We start from the raw sequence: 8,109 nt of genomic DNA, 5'->3' as shown, positions 1-8,109 counted from the left end.
TTTGATCTTGATCTTCTTGGAATCTTAGCACCACAAATGTAATACCTCCAATGGAGTCACACCCAAAAGCTAGCAAGAAGGAAACTTGAAGGGGAGAGAGAGAGAGAGAGAGAGAGAGAGAGAGAGAGAAAGTAGGGTATGCAATTTTTGGCCCTAGGGCTTCTTCAAGGAAGGAGTGATCGATTTTAGGTACCAGGAGGCTCCTTATATAGCTGAGGGATTTAAGGTTAAGGGAAAACCCTAATGTTCCTTTGCTTGGGGCCTAAGCTTATCCAAAGGCCTTATCCAAGCCCCTTGGACAAAATCATTAAGGTTTCCCCTATAGAATTAGTCCACCCCCTTCCATGGAGGTTCTGGAACCTTCCACTCAACTATTTGATAATTGCAAACTAGTCCCTGTACTTTATAATAAATACAGTTAACCCCAAAACTAATTCTAATTATATTAAGGACTTTGAATCAACTAACTTGATTTTCTCCCATTATAGATGTCTGGTTCAGATAACTATGATCTTCCCAAATCTCTTGAAGATGGCGTCCCTCAACATCATGCTTCACTTCCTCCAACTCCTCCAATTATTCTCCCTCACCCACAAGTTCTTGAAAAGTTTAAAGCCACTCAATCCCTATTGGCAAGCATAGTCTATGTGTGCTCACATCTTGGAGATAAAGTCACATATTGACAAGCCGGGAGAGTTGGGTGTCAAAGTCTCGTGAAAGTTGGATGTTCAATCACTTTCTTAGTAACATAGTGAGTCCCTTTGGGACTACTATGAGACAGACTATGACATGACCCTTAATGATCTTATCTATTGCTCAGTGCTGCAGATTCAGCAATGATTTGCAACACTAGTAAAGCAAATTTTATTAGAAGATCAACTTCCCAAACCTTAAATGGAGATTGGCAATGGTAGCATTGGATATCTAGAAAAGCATTTCTCTTCCCAATGGAAAGGGATCGGCCATAGTCAACTCAGTTGACCAAATGGTAAAGAGAAAGGCTAAGTCTGAGATAGTCTCATGTGCCATTACCAAAGGGTCCATGTGCTTTGTTGCCAAAGGAAGGGGCATTGGTTGCGAAGCTGCCCTATTCACCTGAAAGGTCATAAGGTTGATCAAGTCAAGAGGTTTGACTCTACTTCGGGTAAAGTCCACTGTCTAACTCTATTAAGTTCCTATTTGGAGATTCTTATTACATAATATGAATGGGTCACATGCTGACGTTTTAAGAATCAAAGAAAAGATAGGAAGCTTAAAGAAGTATATGTTGATTCTGATTGCGAAGATGGGTTTCAATCACATGGTTCGGTGATCAGAATTTTGAGCTGTTGCTTGAGAGTTATGATATATAACTTAGGAATAGATAACAACAAAGTTTTCATGTGGGTTGTAAGGATAAGTTTTTCCGCAAAGTTTTAAAATAAAAGAAAAAAAAAGGTTTTAATTTTATTTATTTTAAAAATATCCTTACAATGGCATCTGTGGAAAATTGTTGCTTATATGTTTCCAGTAATAACAATATTGGAAAGTGGATTTGATTCTTTCATTTGTGGTAATGTCTGAATTTACCAAATGAAGAAAGTTTTTCATCACCCAAGTTTCAATTGGAAAGAAACTTGGAATCATACAAGTTGTATTGTATGATGAATGAGAATTTTCATCCTTGAAAATTAGGACTAATTATTTGATCACATGTATATGTGAGTCAATTGAAGGACTAAGGAATTAGGTACACTGGGTGTGCGCTGGTCAAGGTCCACCACAAAGATTGATTTGTCATGATTTACTAAAGATTAGTAAATATGATTATACTTATGAGGTTAAGTGTAGCACCTGGTTTCCGGTATGTGAATTTTATTTGAGTATTGCCCTATTTTAGCCTTGGACTCGGCGAGTCACAGGGTCCGACTCGCCGAGTAGGGACGAGACGCAGGACACGTTTAAGTTGGCAACTCGGCGAGTCCATATCCTGGACTCGGCGAGTCACCGCTGTTGGATGAAACCTTAAGTTTCAGGGGTTTGCACCCTATTTAAACCCCATATCTGCCCCTTGCCAGCCCCCATTCACCCCCAGAGCTCCCAACCCTCGTCCTAAGCTTGTTCTTGTGTATTTGAGGCTCTTGTGTGCATTCTTGAAGGTTTTGAGGCAAGAAGGGGAAGGAGATCAAGAGAAAGGAGAGCCATCCAAGCATCATTGTGTTTTTCAACTGTATCATTGAGGTATATCTCGTTTTTCCCCTGTTTCTATGCTTAAGATTTCATTTAAGGCACTCTTGAGCAATTCCTCAAGCTTGTTTGTGCTTAATGTTTCGTAATAAGTGGATTGGCCTTTAGATCTAGGCAAGATTGAGCTCCAGGAGCTCAGATCTGTTAGCTTTATGGCCCCATGTGGCTTGTTCGTCCTAGATCTACCCTTTTGAGGCATTTTGAACCCTAAAATCCATATTAGTGAGTATCCACACGTAAAGTTGGAAACTTTACGTGTGATTTGTGTCCTAGAAGTCCAGATCTATGATGGCATGGACTGAAATCGAGTAAATCGGTGTATTTGGTGGATGCATGGAGACGACTCGGCGAGTCGTATAGGTGACTCAGCGAGTCTGGTCGCGAGTCACCGAATTGGTCCCTTCATGATGTATCGAGTTGAGCCGTGAGTCACAGGGGGTGACTCGGTGAGTTGGGAGCTGAACTCACCCATGTTAGGACTCGGCGAGTCAATGCCCTGACTCGGCGAGTCCAAGGCAATCTTCATAGATCAAGAACAGACTCGGCGAGTTGTTCATACAACTCGGCGAGTCTTAGCATAAAGTGTTCTTCGGATGAAGATGAACTCGACGAGTTGTTCATACAACTCGGCGAGTAGGATGAAGAGGTTGAACGTCAGTTTAGAAGATGAACTCGTCGAGTCATAGCCCAACTCGACGAGTAGAATTAGGGACCCAGGACAATAGTTTGCTAGGGACTCGGCGAGTGGAGATCCACTCGGCGAGTCGGGTCAACTGAAAGTTGACTTCGATTTGACTTAGGGCTAGACCAGGGGTAAAATGGTCTTTTTACCCAAAGGACAGTTAGTAGTGTATGATTAAGTATATTATGGGAATTGCAGCCAGAGGACTCCCGGAGCAGCAGCAGTCAATTAGTTCCCGATCAGTTCAGCAGCTACTTTGAGGTGAGTTACCTTCCAGTAGTGGTGGGCCTAAGGCCACAATGCCGGCCCACCAGTAGGGGACGTATGATAGATGATTGTCTTTGTGATATCATCTAGGTTTGCTATTACCTGTTATGTTATATGCTCTCATGATACGTTATATGCAATAGTAGTGGAGTTCGGTTGTTAGGATCGCAGGGTAGTCAGACACCCCAGAAACATCTGACCGTATGTGATGGTATGCTTGTATGTTGGCCTGTTATGTTATGCGATAGAGGTGGCGGGAGGGGACCAGTCCCCGAGGATCGGTTGTTAGGACCGATGGGTAGTCAGCACCCCAGAATGGCTTGACATGGGTAGTCAGCACCCCAGAATGGCTTGACACGGGTAGGACGGCACCCCAGAATGGTCGTATGGGTAGGTCGGCACCCCAGAATGGCCGTACCGGGTAGTCAGGCACCCCAGAATAGCCTGGCAGTATTTATGTTATGTGTTTGCATGGTATGTGGTACGTTGGGGGAGCTCACTAAGCTTTGTGCTTACAGTTTCAGTTTTTGGTTTTAGGTACCTCCTCAGCTAGGGGAAAGGAGCCGGCACGGTAGCAGCATGTCACACACACACTCTTCGGTTTCCGCATTTACGAGATTCACTGGGATTGTACTCTGATATTTGATGGATTGTATGGTTTGAATATTAAAACGTGGTTTGCGATGTGTTATGGCGTGATCAAACAATGCTTTTATTTATTAATGTTTTCTAAAAGTAATATTTTTAAATGAAATTTTTGGACATGAAAATTGGGTCGTTACAAGTTGGTATCAGAGCCCTGGTTTGAGGGATTCGGACACGCCTTCGGGAGTGTCTGAACTCAAATCGAGGGATTGAAAGATTTTTCGAAAGAAAATGTTCTCTAAAACTTGGAAAAGAGTCATAAGAAAGAGCAAAGTGTGTGACGTGCGCGACCGGCCGAGCTCAAGTAAGTATTCCCCATAGTACCCATACAAGTTTATGTTATGTTTATCAGTTTACGTAGAACTGCATGCTAGAATAGGGCTAAGGATCTAAGAGTGATGCCTTATGTGCCTGCTTATGTGTTACAGCTTTATGAATATTGCATGCTAGAATTGAGTAGACAGCAGTAGGATAGCCTGTTTAGGTTGTGCCTGATAGTATGAGCTTAGCATCCTATGTTAAGTATCGTTTCTTGTTATAAGGATAGTTTTGGCTTGAGTCTGTTTCCCCTTATCCGAATGCTGCTTGCTTCGTGCTTGGTGGGGTTCTGAGTAATGGGAGTTAGCCACTAGGTAAACACGTCACACCACATGTAATCAGGGTTGAATAATCCCAAAGTATTGGAACTGGCCCTATTGCGCAACTCTTGTTTGAGTCCAACCGTTGTAGGGACGGATCTTTTACTTGAAGGATTATCTAATCCTCGTCCCATGTGATGGTGTTTAGGTGGTGGCTAACTGGCACTATGAGGAGACCCACAGCAGCTGAGGACCAGTCGTGTTGAACTTGAGTTTTCCCTAGGGTAAGCCTAGGATGAGAATAACAGAGAGTAGCAGTAGTAAAGGGGATCTGGTGGAGTCGAGGAATTCCTCGGAGAAGGTACGGATAGATGTGGAAGGTAGTATGGGCCCGTACTACTGAAAGCAGAGGATCCGTACCCGAGCCGAGGAAGGCCAAGACGAGACCAAGGAACCTGTAAGTAGTTGAGATCCCTCAGAAAGTAGCAGTATCACTAATGATTATTATGATGAATTGCAGAATGGTGGTACTTCGACTGAGACCGACAGATGGCGGATCAGGAGAGGGGTCAGGTTCGGGATCAGGCACCGAGCCGATTGACGAGAGGCTATGTGAGTTCATCACGTCGGAGATTACCAGGGGCATCCTTGAGTCGACCCCCATCCTCTTTGGGTCGATCAAGGAAGGGATCATAGAGTTGATGGAGGATCGCCTACGGGCATTCAGGAGCGATTTAGCCCCTAGCCAGTCAGGATCTCGCACACTGTCCTTCAAGGACTTCAGGGGCAGTGGTGCGCCGGATTTCCATGGGGTGAAGGACCCCATTATCGCCAGGCGGTGGATTGCGGATATCAAGTCCGCCCAGTTGACTAGCTTCTGCCCCGAGGGGTCGAAGGTGAGGTACGCAGCAGGGTGTTTACGGGACCGAGCCCGGGATTGGTGGGAGTCAGTGGGTGACTCATTGGGAGCCTCGGCTATCGAGGCAATGACCTGGTCGGACTTTGTGACTAGGTTCAGAGCAGAGTTTGCACCGGCGGTCGAGCTTCAGCAGCTGGCCAGGGAGTTTCTAGACATGAGGCAGACGACAGAGACTGTGGCGGAGATCACCGCCAAGTTTCGGGAGAGGGCTTTATTGGTGCCCCAGTATGCCGGTGACGAGGACATGAGGAGGACTCGTTACCATGATATGCTACGAGCTGACATCCAGGAGCATGTTAGCTTTTCGGCTTGCCCCACCCTGGACTCCATGATTGCCAGGGCGAGGGAGAGAGAGATAGATTTGGAGCACATCCGGAAATGGAAACTTGAGGACGGTCAGGCAGCAGGGGCTTCGGGGAAGAAGCCCAAGGGATCAGATGGGAGGCCGAAAGGCCAGTCGGGACCGAGCCGCTGCAGGAGGTGCGGCAGGCCGCACGAGGGGGCGTGCAGGATGGGATCGTCAGGCTGCTACAAGTGCGGCAAGTTTGGGCATATCAGCAGGGATTGCACTGCTCCTGCGACAGTTATTCAGACATCGGAGTTGCTGTGTTTCCATTGCAACCAGAGGGGCCACAAGAAGGCCAATTGCCCCATGTTGACAGTTTCAGTTCCAGTGAAGGCGCCGGCTCCAGCTACCCTGCGGATCACGGATGGTCGGCAGGGCAAGGCAGAGGCTCCAGTGGTGAGGAGTCGGGCATTTCAGTTGACTGCCGAGGAGGCACGCGTCGCGCCCGATGTGGTGACGGGTACGGTTCTTTCCTTCTATCTTTTGTTTTATGTTGTTATGATATTGATATGTGCTCCGTGTGTATACATGTGTATTAGGATCGTTCCATGTGAACGGTATCCCGGTTCAGGTATTGTTCGACTCGGGTGCATCCCGATCGTTCGTTTCTCTTGCTCTTAGCAAGAGATTTCATGAGACTTCAGGCGAGTTAGATTGCCCGTTAGAGGTAGAGATTGCTGACGATCGATCGGTGCGAGTATCGATGGTGTTTCGAGATTGTGTTCTGGGACTGTTTGAGGAGCATTACCTGGTAGACTTGGTTCCCATTCCATTGCGTGGGAACAAGGTGATTATTGGTATGGATTGGTTGAGCCCTAATGGGGCAGTGATAGATTGCGCGCAGCAGCTAGTGCGAGTCAGGACCCCAAGCGGGGGAGAGTTAGTGATTCATGGAGAGCGGCCGCAGTGTGGACCCACTGTATGTTCAGCAGCGAGGGCTAGGCGCTACCTTCAGCAGGGATGCGCTGGTTATGTCGCGTATGTGATGGATACCCGGGAGGCGGGTAAGGCGACCGTGAGCGAGGTCCCGGTGGTTCGAGATTTTGCTGATGTTTTCCCGGAGGAACTACCTGGGATACCTCCGGAGCGACAGGTGGAGTTCAGGATTGACCTCATTCCCGGTGCGGCTCCGATAGCCAAAGCACCATATCGGTTGGCTCCTCCCGAGATGCAGGAGTTGTCTACGCAGCTACAGGAGCTGCTGGACAAGGGATTTATTCGGCCGAGCAGTTCACCCTGGGGAGCCCCGATTCTGTTTGTAAGAAAGAAGGACGGGTCGCATCGGATGTGTATAGATTATCGGGAGCTGAACAAGGTAACGGTGAAGAACCGATACTCGCTTCCGAGGATTGACGACCTATTTGACCAGCTTCAGGGAGCATCTTGGTTCTCCAAGATTGACTTACGTTCGGGTTATCATCAGATGAGGGTCAGGGAGGAGGATATGCAGAAGACTGCGTTTCGGACGCGCTATGGTCATTACGAGTTCGTGGTGATGCCGTTTGGGCTCACCAATGCTCCTGCCGCGTTCATGGACCTCATGAACCGCGTGTGTAGACCGATGCTGGATCGGTCTGTGATAGTCTTTATCGATGATATCTTGTTCTATTCCAAGACTCGGGAGGAACACGAGGATCATCTGAGGGAGGTATTGGAGACCCTGAGGAGGGAGAGCTTGTATGCCAAGTTCTCCAAGTGTGAGTTTTGGTTGCGCGAGGTGCAATTCCTTGGGCACCTAGTCAACCAGAACGGGATTCTGGTTGATCCGGCCAAGTTCGAGGCCGTGATGAGATGGGAGGTCCTGAAGTCTCCATCTGAGATTCGGAGCTTCCTGGGATTGGCAGGCTACTATCGGAGGTTTATCCAAGATTTCTCCAAGATAGCCGTACCCCTGACGCGACTGACGAAGAAAGCCGTGGTCTTTCGGTGGGGACCCGAGCAGCAGGCTGCGTTTGAGATGCTGAGACAGAAATTGTGTGAGGCGCCTATCCTAGCCCTGCCTGAGGGCGTTGAGGATTTTGTGGTTTACTGCGATGCATCCATTTCGGGGTTGGGCGCAGTTCTGATGCAGAGAGGGCATGTCATTGCCTACGCTTCACGGCAGCTCAAGCCTCACAAGGCAAATTACCCGACGCACGATTTGGAGTTGGGGGCGATGGTCTTTGCCCTCAAGATTTGGCGACATTACCTCTACGGGGTTCGGTGTACCATCTACACGCACTATCCCTTGAATATTTGTTTTGTCAAGGAATGGTTCTTGACTGTGGAAACTTAGATGTCAAAGGGACAGTGGGAGCCTTAAAGATCCTGAAAGAGTTTCAAGATTTAATCAAGAGTAAAACCTGTAATTTATCACTAGCACACGACTTAAGGTTTGCAACCTATCGTGTTCACATAATTCTTATTTTTGTACCCACTTCAAATAAGTTGAATTTGTATGTGAGTT

The sequence above is a fragment of the Lactuca saligna genome, chromosome 5, assembly GCF_052625555.1.
Source record: "Lactuca saligna cultivar CGN05327 chromosome 5, ASM5262555v1, whole genome shotgun sequence".
NCBI classification, from domain to species: Eukaryota; Viridiplantae; Streptophyta; class Magnoliopsida; order Asterales; family Asteraceae; genus Lactuca; species Lactuca saligna.
The sequence above is the reverse complement of the archived record's forward strand: the minus strand, read 5'-3'. Positions refer to the sequence as shown.